Raw genomic sequence first — 12810 nt, forward strand, 5'->3', positions numbered from 1 at the left:
ACAACCTTAAGATGTGCGGACTTCAATTCCCAGAATTCCCCAGCTAGCCTTGTCAGCCTTGACAACCTTAAGATATGTGGACTTGGACTTCATTTCCCAGAATTCCCTAGCTAGCCTTGTCAGCCTTGGTAACTTTCAGATGTGTGGACTTCAAGTCCCAGAATTGTCCAGCCAGCCAGGAATTCTGGAAGTTGAAATCCACACATCTTAAAGGTGCCAAGTTTACAAAACACTGGTCTAAAACATTGGATGCAAAATCATATTTTGTCATCTCTGGCTGGGTTTAGAGACGTAAGTCTTAACCATCTTGTGATATGCTGGTTTCAGTTCAGTCTGTTGTGGGTGTGTGATTCGCAAACTGTTATTTACAGATTTGCCTAATATCGGAAACCATTCAGCTGATTTTGAACAAACGGTGGTTTAAGGTTATATCTGAACTCTCAAGAACCATTCGGCAAACTATGGTTAAATAAATTGCAGGTGTACAGGTCAAAAGTGTTGTTGCATGTAGCCAAAGCTTCTTCTATAGTCGTTGTATTACATAACTTTGATATCATGCAGAATTTGTGAAAAGGTGTCTGAAATAAAATAAATGTAAAAAATGCCCGTGGCTGTGTGAATACAGCATAACCTCCATTTTTATATGTAGAACCATCAACTCGAGACCCAGTTTTGTCTCGTGGCTAAGGCATCAATCTATAGCAATAGCAGTAGACTTATATACCGCTTCATAGGCCTTTCAGGCCTCTCTAAGCGGTTTACAGAGAGTCAGCATATTGCCCCCAACAATCTGGGTCCTCATTTTACCCACCTCGGAAGGATGGAAGGCTGAGTCAACCCTGAGCCGGTGAGATTTGAACCGCTGACCTGCTGATCTAGCAGTAGCCTGCAGTGCTGCATTTAACCACTGCGCCACCTTGGCTCTTTAATCTAGAGAACAGGACACCTGGAGGGTTGCTGCTATGGGGAAAATAGCAGGAGAAAGATATGTTGGCTATCTTGGCCACCTTGAGTTATTTATAAAAACAATAAAAGCAAGATGCAAATAAATAATAGATAACTTTCTTGAACCCAGCACCATTGAAAAGCCTCGCCTGGAAAAAATCACGTGGAGAGCCAGTTGGTCTAGTGCAGTGGTTCTCAACCTTGGTGACTTTAAGTCCTGTGGACTTCAACTCCCAGAATTCCCCAGCCAGCTATGCTGGCTGGGGGATTCTGGGAGTTGAAGTCCATAGGACTTAAAGTCACCAAGGTTGAGAAACACTGGTCTAGTGCAGTGGTTCTCAACCTCTGGGTCGGGACCCCTTTGGGGGTCGAACGGCCCTTTCACAGGGGTCGCCTAAGACCATCGGAAAACACATATTTTTGGGGAAAAAATACGGAAAACATATAATAATTTTATGGCTGAGGGTCACCACAACCTGAGGAACTGCATTAAAGGGTCGCGGCATTAAGAACGTTGAGACCCACTGGTCTAGTGTTTAATGCACCACGCTAGAAACCAAGAGACCGTGAGTTCTAGTCCCACCTTCGGCATGGAAGCCAGCTGGGTGAATCACCAGATGAATGTGAGTTCTACCCTGTTTCCGTGAAAATAAGGCCTCCCCAGATAATCAGCCCAATCGGGCTTTTGAGCACAGCGCTAAAATAAGCCCTCCCCCAAAAATGAGCCCTCCCCGAAAATATTGCACCACAGCAGCAGCCATGAGGTGACCACGCTCGCTGCCTCCTGCACCTCAAAAATAATAAGACCTCCCCGAAAATAAGTCCAAGTGCTTATTTCGGGGGTCAAAAGAAAATAAGACCCTGTCTTATTTTCGGGGACACACGGTAGTCGTGCCTTAGGCATGAATGAGAGCTGGGTGGCTTGGGGCCAATTGCCAGGAGACTGGGAGCTGTAGTCCCATGAAAGTTGTCTAGTGGCCAGCTTTGGGCCAGTCACCCCCTCTCAGCCCAACCTACCTCACAGGGTTGTTGTGGGGGAAATAAGAAGACAAAGGAATGCTAGGTATATTCACCACCTTAGGTTCTTTATAACACTAAGAAAGATAAGATAAAAATAAATAAGAATAGAATAGAATAGAATAGAATAGAATAGAATAGAAGAGAAGAGAAGAGAAGAGAAGAGAAGAGAATAGAATAGAATAGATCAGATCTTAGGTAAACAGTTGGTGGCTGGAAGCCATCCTTAACATTTGGGGTGGGGGACATGACATGTAATTCGCATGATATAAAATTGCATGGGCCGTTTTATGCGTGATACCAGGCCCAGATTTTATTCTCTAGATATAATGGGGATGATGTCTGTCTCTGTGTGTTTTTAATTACCTCAAACCATTTTCGGGCTTACATTACAACTGTGTATTTCCTGCCTCAAAGTGACAGGAAACTTTGTCACCAATTTTCAGCAACCTGATACAAGGAAATTCTGAGAATTGTAAAAAAAAATAATATCTCAAAATTGTGGGAATTAAATCATCAAAGTCATTTTCCGAGGAAAAGAACTTGGAACGTCTTAGTGAATGAGGTTTAACTGTTTCCCCAATTCTTGTTTTTGAAGGCTTTCTCCTCCGCTTGGCCCACAGACATTCAAGCAGATTAAATTTAGAGCCTCTGCAAAGAACACTTTGAATCTGGAGTGGTCTTTTTAGTCTCAAAAATGTGTCTCAAGGCACAGGAGCAGAGTTGGAGCAAATATTTGGCAACTTCAGCAGCAATATTGCATTTTCCTGTCTCCGTCAAAGGACTATAACAGAATGTAACCACAACATTTCCTCCCTTTTTACAAAAAGTCCGACCTTCAAGATTTAAGGAGAGAAGGCTTTCCAGCAATCCTTTAATACTTGATGAAAAAAACAAACATCGTTCCACTTTTTCCACCAGGCCTCATTTTTGTTTATTTTTTGGCATTGCACTGAATGTTTCCAATTCTTAAAAGTTTCTTCATGATGCCCTGTATGAATGGGTGGTTAAGGCTTCAGCGGTTGAGCCCCAAAGCGTCCAGAAATTGTGGGTGCTTCAACACGGCAGGCTTTTAAGAAGAAATTAGACAATTTGTCTAATAATTAGAAGAGCTCCAAGCTCCCTTCCAACTCTGCTATTCTGTTACAGGTAGTCCTCAACGCACGACCAGTTGAGTCCTAAATTCATATTGCTAAGTGAGAAATCTGTTAAGTGAGTTTTGCCCCATTTTATGACTTTTCTTGCCACATTTGTTAAGTGAATCACTGCAGTTGTCTAGTTTAATGAAAAGAAGGACTAGGGGAGACATGATAGCAGTGTTCCACTATCTCAGGGGCTGCCACAAAGAAGAGGGAGTCAAACTATTCTCCAAGGCACCTGAGGGTAGAACAATAAGCAATGGGTGGAAACTAATCAAGGAGAAAAGGAACTTAGAACTGAGGAGAAACTTCCTGACAGTTAGAACAATTAATTAGTGGAACAGAAGTTTCCTCTAGAAGTTGTGAATGCTCCAACACTGGAAGTCTTTAAGAAGATTTTGGATAGCCATTTGTCTGAAACGGTATAAGGTTTCCTGCCTAGGCAGGGGGTTGGACTAGAAGACCTCCAAGGTCCCTTCCAACTCTGCTTTTGTATTGTATCATATTGTTAAATTAGTAACAGGGTTGTTAAGCTGGTTTCCCCATTGACTTTGCTTGTCAGAAGGTCACAAAAGGTGATCACGTGACCCCGAGACACAGCAACCGCCATAAATGTGAGTCAGTTGACAAGCATCCAAATGTATCCCCTGACCATGGGGATGCCGCAAAGGTCATAAGTCTGCAAAATGGTCATAAGTCACTATTTTCAGTGCCGTTGTAACTTTGAACGGTCCCTAAGCGAACCGTTGTAAGTCGAGGACTACCTGTATTCTGCTGTAACTTTTTAGCATTTTCTCCAACCTTTTAGCATTTTCTCCAAGCTGGTGCCATCCAGCCCAATGGGATTCTGGGAGTTGCAGTCCCAGGACATCTAGCTGGATACGTGGACTTAAAAACAGCTTGTCTTGCACTCCTTCCTACTCCTATTCTTGTCACCTTGATCGTTAATGGCTTCCCTTCCCCAAAACCAGACAAACAAGCATCTCTTTAAGAGCCATACAAAGGTTCGTTCTTGCTAAAAATGTTCTGATTTGCTTCTCTTTTTCCCTCTCTTTCCTTTCTTTTTTAGGTAGGTGACATGATTAAAAGTTAAGTAGGATGGAAGGAAAACATCTTTTAATAAAAGGGGGACATGATTAAAAGTTAGAATAAGAGATAGAAAAAAGAAAGAGGGAATATTAGTGTATACTAAAAATGTATACACTAATATTCCCTCTTTCTCTTAATAATAACTCATAATAAAATAAAAGCCACAGCAAGAGAAAACATAGAACAATTAAATAATGATAGAAGATAGCTTAATATACGTGGCACGACAAAACCGCGGTCCACTAAAGCGCGCCCGATTAAAGCGCATATGTGACGTCATCAGCAGCGCGACAAATAAAATTAAAAATAAATTAAAATTAAATTAAAGCAAGCCGATTCACATAAAGGTAAGGATTAGGTTTAGGGTTAGGGTTAGGGTTAGGTTAAGGGTTAGGGTTAGGTTTAGGGTTACGTTAAGCATTAGGGTTAGGGTTAGGGTTAGGGTTAGGGTTAGGGTTAGGGTTAGGGTTAGGGTTAGGGTTAGGGTTAGGGTTAGGGTTAGGGTTAGCGTTAGGTTAAGGGTTAGGCTTAGGGTTAGGTTTAGGGTTAGGTTTGGGGGGTTAGGTTTAGATTTACGCATTAATTTTAAGTTTACCGCTGTTTTCGTCGCGCTGTGATGACGTCACGTACGCGCTTTCGTCGAGCGCGCTTTAGTCTACCGCGGTTTTGTGGTGGAACCCTTAATATAAACGTGTATTATTATTATTATTATTAGAAATATAATATAAGTTGGTTGAATGTAATTAGGATTAATTCTTCTAGTTCTACTGTATTAGAATGTATGACACCTAGGTTCATGCATTGTTCATGCATTGACACAAATATATAAAATAAAATAAAAAAATTTGAAGAGGAAAAAAAAAAAGAGCCATACAAAGGTTCTTTGAAGAATTGGGCCTGCTGGCAGCTGCTCCATATTACAGCGGGTGGGAGACCTTTTTCAAGCTGACATGCCAATGGTACGAACGACAAGGCGACTACACAAACTCCCGATTTTCCGTCCTTCTCTGCAGAACAACCTGTGTGTCTTCAGCCTTTCCCACTATTTCCCATTCTCCGTCTATTTTTGCATGCAAACTTTAGCCATTTCAGAAGTCTGGAGATGCCCTGCTGAGCTGTGCCAAAAGTCCCCTTGAACCAAAGTCCTTTTTTCAACGGCAGCCAAGCCGGATCCCTCAAAGGAGACCACCCACAGGGCACGTGGAGAGAACCTCGGTGACCTGAAACTGGGGGCTTCTTTCATCTGGAGCCAGCCAGATGCTTCTGGAAAACAAGAACAGGGTCAGCTCTGCTACTTTGGTCTCCGGTTTCTGCTATGGGGAAGCAAATTTGCAATTTCTTTCTACCTTTCTACCTCAGACCAGATGTCCCCCGTGGGCCACAGATTAAGCATGAGCCAGTAACGTGCTTCACGGGACACAAACAGTCAATGCAATTCCATGCTGCACCAATACCATAGCATTGAGTCACGGGAAGGGTCTGTCCCTGGAATACTGCGTCCAGTTTGGGACACCCAGGGGGGAGATTACCCTAACCCTAACCCTAACCCTAGCCCTAACCCTAACCCTAACCCTAACCCTAGCCCTAGCCCTAACCCTAACCCTAACCCTAACCCTAACCCTAACCCTAACCCTAACCCCTAGGGTTATTACCTTGTTTTCTCGTGATTTTTTGATAGTGCGCTTTCATCGGTGCGCATTTATTGGCGCGCTTCTGTGGGCGCATTTCGACTTCGCTCTTTTCTCGCCGCGGTTTTGTCGGTGCGCTTTTGTCGGGCGCGCATTTGACGGCTCACGGTGAGATTCAGCCAGTTCACGCCGGTTTGGGCAAACCAGATGCTAATTTTGCATCTGGTTCACCGAACCTGTTGTTGCAAGGACCGGCTGGCCCCGTCCACCCCGCCCCTCCCCTCCCAGGAGTCTCCACGTGGCCCTTTCATCATGCCAGGTAAGTACAGGTCCCCTGCGGAGGCTCTCGGAGATTGAAAAACAGGCCTACTGGAAGTTAAGGAAGTCCAGAAACAGGCCCGTTTCTAGAGGGCCTCCAGAGCCAGGGGAAGATGTTTTCACCCACCCGGAGGCTCAAGGAAAGTCTCCGGATCCTGGAGTGGGTGAAAACACTCCCCCCCCCCACTGTGAGGAGGTAGTGTAGGCCATGCCCCCATGGCCACGCCCACCCAGCAACCAGGCAGAGAACCAGTTGCTAACATTTTTCACTCCCACCCTTGGGGACACCCCCAATACAAGAGAGATGCCAAGGGTTTCAAAAGAGTGTAGATAAGCAATGAAAATAGTGAAGGACTTGGAAGTTACAACTTACCAGGTGTGTTTTAAGGAACATTTTTTTTAATTTAGAATTTTTTAAATCCAGTTTGATTATTCTTATAAATAAAAGCACCGAACATACCTCATATTCCTTCCTCCTCCTATTTTCCTCACATCAACAACCCTATGAGGTGAGGTGAGTTGAAAGAGAGGGGAATGGACCAAAGTCACCTAGCCAGCTTTCACGTCTAAGGCAAGACTAGAACTCACAGTCTCCAAGAGATTGAACCGAAGTCACCCAGCTGGCTAGGATGGAACTAGAACTCACAGTTTTCTGGTAACTGGCCCATAAGTCACCCAGTCAACATTCATGTGTGAGGCAAGACTAGAACTTACTGTGTCCCGGTTTCTTCAATATGGCCCCTTTAGCCTAAAGAAGACAGGTAAAGGTTCCCCTCGCACATATGTGCTAGTCGTTCCGGACTCTAGGGGGCGGTGCTCATCTCTGTTTCAAAGCCAAAGAGCCAGCGCTGTACGAAGATGTCTCCGTGGTCATGTGGCCGGCATGACTAAATGCCGAAGGCGCAAGGAACGCTATTTTACCTTCCCACCAAAGGTGGTCCCTATTTTTCTACTTGCATTTTTACATGCTTTCAAACTGCTAGGTTGGCAGAAGCTGGGACAAGTAACGGGAGCTCACTCAGTTACGTGGCACTAGGGTTTCGAACCACCAAACTGCTGAACTTTCTGACTGACAAGTTCAGCATCTTAGCCACTGAGCCACCGCATCCCTAAAGAAGACAAGGTGAAGACAAACGGTGATCAGTCTTCTAATCCTCAAAGTGTGTGACCCGTCAAAACCGCGCTCCACTAAACCGCGCCCGATTAAACCGCGTCGCTGACGTCATCAACAGGGCGACAACAGCCAGCGCGGAGAAAGAAGGGCGCTTTAAATAGCGCTTTGAAAGCAAGCTGATTCAACTTAAGGTAAGGGTTAGGTTTAGGGTTAGGTTAAGGGTTAGGTTTAGGTTTAGGGTTAGGTTAAGGGTTAGGTTTAGGGTTAGGTTAAGGGTTAGGTTTAAGGTTAGGTTTAGGATTAGGTTTAGGGGGGTTAGGTTTAGGTTTAGGTGTTAATTTTAGGTTTAGGGTTTACAGCGTGCTTCTGTCTCCGCGCTGTTGTCGCCCTGTTGATGACGTCAGCGACGCGGTTTAGTCGGGCGCGGTTTAGTCAAGCACGGTTTTGTGGGTGAACCCTCAAAGTGATATCCAGGGCCACAGAGATGTGGATTTAACCTCAAAATAAGAAGGAATTGTCTGACCATGAATGCTATGAAGCAGTGTAGCGGCAGCCTGCCTCATCGGGAGTTCATGATTGAAGATTTTAACCAAAGCCATTTATCTGGGAGGACCTACAAGTTGCTACTTGTGCTTGGTGTTGGGCTAAAAAATCTCTATGGTTCTTCCACTTCGATGATTCAATGTTTTTGTTAAGATGCCCTTTCAGGCAGCAGTTGTGAATTACTTAAACACATCCAACATTCAGTAACATACCCCATTATCTCAATGAGTTGTTGCAATTTGTTATGTATTACTCATTTCCTGACTTCCAGAATAATAAACTTCACAAGAGTTTATAAAAAAATATATAAAGACTTGTTTTTTAAAAAGCCTAATTTAAAAAATACACAGTATGGAGAAATAGACTTCTGGAACTGTTACCACAGGACATTTGGCATCGGTGAGGGGCACAATTTTGTTATCCCTTCCCCGCCTTCTCCATTACAGGAGTAATAACTTATTATAGTATGGGTCCCTGAAATCTCACAATGCTCTCACAATGTTGCCTCGTTTCCTTCCCCAAAACAACATCCCTGTAAGGTAGGTTGGGCTACATGAAGGCGATTGGCCTGAAGTCACCCTATAAACTCCATGATCAAGGGAGGACTTGAACCTAAGTCTCCCTAGGCCAGGGTGTGTCCAAACTTGGGAACTTTAAGATTTGTGGATTTCAACTCCCAGAATTCCCCAGCCAGGGGAATTCTGGGAGTTGAAGTCCAAAAGTCTTAAAGTTCCCAGGTTTGGACACCCCTGCCCTAGGCCAAGCCCCAAAGTTTAACCAGACCATTACATATAGTCCTTGACTTACAACATTTTTGTTTAATGACCATTCAAAGTTAAAATAGCACCGGGGAAAAAGGTGTTTTATGACCGTTTTTCCAAACTTACAACTGTCACACTTGCAAATGTCACATGATTAAAATTCAGATGCTTGGAAATTGACTCATATTTATGACAGCTGCAATGTCCCGGGGTCACTCAATCACCTTTTGTGACCTTCTGACAACCAAATCCAATGCAAAAGCCAGATTCTCTTTGCAACCGTGTGACTGATTTAGCAACGGCACTTAACAACTGTGGTGAGGAAGGTTATAAAATGGGGAAAAAGTCAGCAACAGAAATTTTGAGGACTACCTGAATATCAGCTCTGCACTGCCATTAAATGGAACTGCCATGAGCCTCAGTGGCGCAGTGGTTAGAGTGCAGTACTGCAGGCTACTTCTGTTGCCTGCCAACTGCCTGCAATTTGGCAGTTCGAATCTCATCACGCTCAAGGTTGACTCAGCCTTCCGTCCTTCCGAGGTGGGTAAAATGAGGACCCAGATTGTTGGGTGCGATATACGACTCAGTAAACCACTGTGAAGATATGTGTGTGTGTGTGTGTGTGTATACACTATTGCTATTTATGATTATGTTTTGGTGCATTTTCTGATTCTCAAATGTTAGGTTTAAGAAGAGGCACCAGCAAATTCCAGCCATTTCACCTAAAAGGCATCTGCTGGTTAATGTGGAGACTCTAGAAAGAGTGCAGAGAAGAGCAAAAAAGATGATTAGGGTACTGGAGGCTAAAACATATGAAGAACGGCTGCAGGAACTGGGTATGTCTAGGTTAATGAAAAGAAGGACTAGGGGAGACATGATAGCAGTCTTCCGATATCTCAGGGGCTGCCACAAAGAAGAGGGAGTCCAGCTATTCTCCAAAGCACCTGAGGGCAGGACAAGAAGCAATGGGTGGAAACTAATCAAGGAGAGAAGCAACTGAGAACTAAGAAGAAATTTCCTGACAGAACAATTAATCGATGGAACAACTTTCCTCCAAAAGTTGTGAATGCTCCAACACTGGAACTTCTTAAGAAGACTGTTGCACAACCATTTGTCTGAAATAGTGTAAAGTTTCCTGCCTAAGCAGGGGGTTGGACTAGAAGATCTCCAAGGTCCCTTTCAACTCTGTTATTCTATATTTCTTTTACATCCCTGGGTTAAAAATAGAGCCTTTTTAGTATCTCATGAGGTCTTGGAAGCTGAAGGACAGTAAAACCATTGAGAAAAAATGGCCAGGCTTCAGTCTTGCCAAAACAGTCACCAAAGAGAAACGGTCCAGGATGATTATCTGCTAATTCTGGAGAAAGGCTGGGAGTTGGCTGGAATTCGTGGCAGAAGCTCCACTTGCAGTCATGCGTAAGGATTTCAGACGGGTCTCGGAAGGAATTTCAGGATTTGCTTGATGAGGAATTACGGGTAATGAATGTTCATTCTGGACAGGAAAGAGGGAGGAAAAGATCTAATATGAAGGTTCAGGGAGTTAATCCAATAACGAGCGTTTGTCACGAACCTTGAGAAATACGACAGTATTTTTTTGCGTGTTAGATTTTCTGAAATTTATACTACTGCTCTTCTCGCAAAGCAAGTGACTTTATAATCACATGTAAGCAAGTATGAGGGACGTGGTGCTCAGTGCCGAAGATGCTGAGCTTGTTGATCAGAGAGGTCGGCAGTTCGGTGGTTCGAATCCCTAGCGCCGCGTAACGGAGTGAGCTCCCATTACTTGTCCCAGCTTCTGCCAACCTAGCAGATCGAAAGCATGTAAAAAATGCAAGTAGAAAAATAGGAACCATCTTTGGTGGGACGGTAACAGCATTCCATGCGCCTTTGGCATTTAATCCTGCTGGCCACATGACCACGGAGACATCTTCGGACAGCACCGGCTTAGAAACGGAGATGAGCACTGCCCCCTAGAGTCGGGAACGACTAGCATATATGTGCGAGGGGAACCTTTACTTTTTGCCTTTAAGCAAGTATGATTTAAAGAAAAATTTCATCGTGGTAGGATCTGTATCCAACTAAGGACTGGAATGAGACAGTACTCGCAACTTCCCGTTTTCGCTGGCTGAGGGATGCAGGAGGCCGTCGCAGCTGAAAACAGGGCCTGGGGGGATACGCCCAGCCCACCCGAGTTCCGTTTTCACTGGCAGAGCGCTTGGGCCACCACAGGCACCCCGACACGAGGGATGTGAAGCTGGCCATGCCCACCCTGGCCATGCCCACCCCACCCCCCACAGTCAAATTCAACCCTGATGCGGCCCTCAATGAAATCAAATTTGACACTCTTGGACTAGATGGTCTTGGTGTTCCTTCCCACTCCACCATTCTGATTCTTGACACTGAAATGATAGAAATGTTGGCCCATCCCTCTTGAAATTACCATCTAACAGGATTTTTGCTTGCTTAATGTCACCAATACATTATTTAAACATATAATGTAACAGGAAGAGAAACGGGCACACTATTGTGGCTGCCATCTTGACTTTTTTGACACCTCCATCCCATTATTTGGATCAGTCCTTTTCCTCATCACAAACCACTTACCGAAGAATAAAAAGTGAGTCACTTGTCCACGAGATGGGCAGCCATATAAATTTGATTTAAAAAATAAGGAAGCCCATTGGCCTCGCTGAATTTTCCTGGTTTAACATCCAAGCTTGTTCAGTTGCTTTTCAGTCCAAAGATGCAGCTTGAGGAAGATGATGGTTTTATGATCCACAGAGCTACCCAAATAAAAGATTCCTTCTACACAGGATCTGTTAAGTAGATATTCCATAAACTACCATTCTTTACTCCAGACCAGTGTTTGTCAACCTTACCAACTTAGTTTTGATTAAAACAAACAAGAGATGTTTATATACTTTAGAGCAATTTTCTCAATCCTTGAAGATTTAAGTTGGGTGGACTTCAACTCCCCATAGCTGGCTGGGGAATTTTGAGAGTTGAAGTCCATGTTGATAAGACAATTTAATGGGAGACATCAGATGACACTGAAGATGGCAGGAATAGACAACAACCCAGAAGACAGTCTTAAGATACAGAAGGATATTGACAGACTTGAACATTGGGTGCTATCTAACAAAATGAAAGTCAATGGTGAAAAAAAGTAAAGTTCTACATTTAGGCAAGAAAAACCGAATGCATAGTATAGGTGGTATCTCACGCAATAGTAGTAACTGCAGGAGGGATTTTGGATGGACAACCACTTAAATATGAGCCAGCTGTGTGCAGCAGCTGCCAAAAAAGCCAACACAGTTCTAGGCTCCATAAACAGAGGGAGAGAATTAAGATCATGTGAAGTGTTAGTACCACTTTATAATGCTTTGGTAAGGCCACACTTGGAATACTGCATTCAATTTTGGTCACCACGATGTAGAAAAGATGTGGAGACTCTAGAAAGAGTGCAGAGAAGAGCAACAAAGGTGATTAGGGGACTAGAGGCTAAAACACGTGAAGAACGGTTGCTGGAATTGGGTATGCCCAGTTTAATGAAAAGAAGAACTAGGAGTGACATGATACAGTCTTCCAATATTTGAAGGGCTGCCACAAGGAAGAGGGAGTCAGCCTATTCTCCAAAGCACCTGAAGGCAGGACAAGAAGCAATGGGTGGAAACTTATCAAGAAGAGAAGCAACCTAGAACTAAGGAGAAATTTCCTTGAGTTAGAACAATTAATCAGTGGAACAACTTGCCTCCAGAAGTTGTGGATACTTTTTAACACTGAAGATTTTCAAGAAGAGATTGGATAACTATTTGTCTGAAATGGGTATGGGGTTTCCTGCCTGAGCAGAGGGTTGGACTAGAAGGCCTCCAAGGTCCCTTCCAACTTTGTTATTCTGTTCTGTTCAGCCCATCCTGAAACAGCAGATGAAGAACAGAGAGCGAGTGAGGTTATTTGGGGAGGAAAATGCTCCAGATTGTCCTGAGGGTTGCTATGGAAGAAAAACTTCATTATATTTTTTTTTAAAAAACCTGCTGTAATTCAGAAAGAGTTTTTCTTGATGTCTGGAATTCAATTGCAACGGCATACATCACTCCCCCCCCCCCTTTCCCTCTTCCCTGTACATCCACAGCGTAATCAATGCAGGCCGTTTTCCTTAATGCTTTTCTCATTCTGTTTATTTTTCTAACAAATTCTCTGTCTCTCTTTTTCTACCCCCCCCATTCCCCCCCAAAAAACCCCAAGAGCCAGAAATG

Source organism: Thamnophis sirtalis, unplaced genomic scaffold (assembly GCF_051295495.1).
Source record: "Thamnophis sirtalis isolate CommonGarterSnake01/CBP01778 unplaced genomic scaffold, rThaSir2_p1.2 scaffold_1, whole genome shotgun sequence".
Taxonomy (NCBI): Eukaryota; Metazoa; Chordata; class Lepidosauria; order Squamata; family Natricidae; genus Thamnophis; species Thamnophis sirtalis.